We start from the raw sequence: 2,894 nt of genomic DNA, 5'->3' as shown, positions 1-2,894 counted from the left end.
AAAGCAGTGGCGGTGACTGTGGAGGAGGAGGAGGCGATGGTGGAGGTGATGGGGGCAGTGGCAGCGACGGGGAAAGCAGTGGCGGTGACTGTGGAGGAGGAGGAGGCGATGGTGGAGGTGATGGGGGCAGTGGCAGCGACGGGGAAAGCAGTGGCGGTGACTGTGGAGGAGGAGGAGGCGATGGTGGAGGTGATGGGGGCAGTGGCAGCGACGGGGAAAGCAGTGGCGGTGACTGTGGAGGAGGAGGAGGCGATGGTGGAGGTGATGGGGGCAGTGGCAGCGACGGGGAAAGCAGTGGCGGTGACTGTGGTGGCGATGACATTGCTGACAGCAGCAGCTTTTAGTGCGTAAAAGAGGAAAGCCTCTCCGCGGCCCGCCGGGCCCAGCTGGAACCTGGGTTTGCTGATGGCCTTGTATAACAGCTCCTGGTCAAGAGCCGCCCAGCTGGGCCTCGGTTCCCGTCCGTGGAAGTGAAAGGAGCTTCAGGACACCCTCCCGGTGGTGCAGGGTTCCCAGGGCCTCTCCCTCTGAGGGTGTGGGACTGGGCGGAGCGCTTTAACTCCTCCTCGCCCGGCAGAGTTGGGGTCAGCTTTGGTGCCAGCACTGTGCCAGGCAGGAGGGGCAGCCTGGTGGTTGGATGAGGGCCGGGAGGCTGGGCACCCCAGCAGCCGGACTGAGGGCTGCATGAGCCTGCCTCCCTGCAGGGTGGCCTGCGGGCAGGGCCAGAAGCCCAAATGTCCCTCAAAGGAAACCCAGCTCCCCGAGAGACCAGACCCTGCGGAGGTGCAGGGTGAGGCCTGGTGACACCCAGGTCCCAGAGTTCCTTCCTGGGTCCCCAGCTCACCCCACTGGACTCAGCGAAATCTGAGTCAGGGCCTGACTGCGCCTCCCTTCCCAGCCTCACGGTCCCTGGTCCCATCTGCAGGATGTGACGTCAGCTCCTCCTGAGAAAGCAGGGGTCTCTGTTTCCCCCTCGCCCCCCAGGACTCACCCTGGCAGCTCCTCCTCCCCTGCCAGCCCTGGTTTCTAAACTCAGTCTGTCCTGCTCAGACCCCTCCTCCTCCCCAACAACTCCCAGCAGACCCACCAGAGGGCGCGCTGTGGCCGGAAAAAGGATGGAGCCCCGCGGGACTGGGCCTGGCCAGGCTGGGCTCTGGCACACACTCCTGGGACCATGGAGGGACGGAGCCTCGGGACCCAGATGTGGGGGGCTCCAGACATGGCTTCCAGGCCACCAGGCAGTGTGACCGCAGCCCCACACGGGAGACAGGCACATGGCATCTGGGGCGTTGCTGCCCCTTGAGGAGTGGGTATTGGAAACGACCGTCCCCATGGGACCGCTTCCCAGATGGGACCAAGGCCAGCTCCTCGGGGTGCTGGCCCACACCCGCTCACCCGTCGTCTGCTGGTGGGCATTTGGGCTGTCCCCACCACTGGCTCCGAGACTGCGTGGCAAGCGGGTACACCTACCTGCTTCTGCTGTCCCTGCTCGGGCATCGCTGGGGTCCTTCCGACAGTCCACGGAAGCAGTAGGTTTAGAGAGTGCAGGGCCGGCTCGGCGGGACAGCTGGCTGGCTGTCCCCACTGGGTCTCTGTGCAAGATGGCTGCTGGGTTCCCCAGCCCACCTGTCCTCACCAGGTGTTCACCTGTGACCCTGGCTGGGCAGCTGGGGGTGGAGGGAGAGGGCCCAGCACAAGACTGCCGAGGGTGCCACTCTCTCTCTCAGGAGAGAAACCTTTCAGGTGGTCGTTCTTCCATACCGCACATTGCCCGTGAGCATTCGCGGAGCCCTGGCACCTGGACATGGAGGCGCTGGTGATGTGCTGTCTCTGTGGGTCTCCAAGGGCCTGCAGTCTCAGGACCACCTCCCCACATGGACGCCGACCCCACCCGCCCGCAGTGTATGAGGCTGGGTCCCGCTCTCAGCCGGTGCTCTGAGGCGTGCCCTCACCACCACCGCCCAGGACAAACCCAGGCGGGTGCAGAGTGGCTGTCGCTGCGCCTCCTTCCTCTGTGTTCTCAGCGAGCCCAGGTGCCCCTCCAGGAGCTCAGCGTCGGGAGGCAGGTGCTAAAGGGGAGAGGCCTTAAGGCGCAGGGCCGGGGTAGGGATGGGAGCACACTGAACGTCGAGGAAGCTTCCAGAGCTTACTTGTTCAGATGCCTGTCCACCAACAAGGAGCTCTATGAGGGCCTACTATGTGCCAGGTTTGGGAAATAACAAAATAAGTGCAAGAGTGTAACACTATCCCCCCAAAAGATAAAACAGAGCTCAGGGCCTAGCTGGAGAGGTAGACCACTGAGTCCTTCCGTGCAGCAGGCAGATCACAGAGGGCTCCCCTGAGGCGGTGCTGGTTGGCTGAGAGGCAAGAAGGGGCCCCGCGCTTTGGGAGCCTTGCCAGGAGCCTGCTGGCATAGAGTGAGCTGGCAAAGCCCCGGGGGCACTGCACAGGCAGGGCCTGAGGCCTGGAAGGAGCTGGGTCCTTGGCCCGTTGCAGGCGTGCAGGAGGCTGGGCGCTCTAGGCCCTCCCAGACTGCCCTGGTTCTGGGAGGGCAGCTTGACTCCAGGCTCCTGCACCCAGCTCTTCCTACCTCCTGGCCCACAAGCCTTGTGCCAGCCTGGGGTCACAGAGGAGGCTCCCAACCCCTGGCTGAGCTGCACGCGGGGCAGGCAGGCTGTGATGGGCAACGAGGCGTAGGCTGGCCACGGGCTGGGGTTAGGGTTAGGCTTAGGGTTAGCCCGCCCTATGGGAGGGCTCAGCTGCAGGGCGGGAGGTCACAGGTAAGGGCCAGCTGACGTGGCCCTGTACCGGGCACTGCTGGCAGAGGGTGTGGGCGGCTGAGGCCCTGTAGCAGCGAGAGGCTCTGCCACACGACCTGAGGGCAAGGGCCTAGG

Source organism: Tupaia chinensis, unplaced genomic scaffold, assembly GCF_000334495.1.
Source record: "Tupaia chinensis unplaced genomic scaffold, TupChi_1.0 Scaffold143651_1, whole genome shotgun sequence".
Lineage (NCBI taxonomy): Eukaryota > Metazoa > Chordata > Mammalia > Scandentia > Tupaiidae > Tupaia > Tupaia belangeri.
This window is presented reverse-complemented; position numbering follows the sequence as displayed.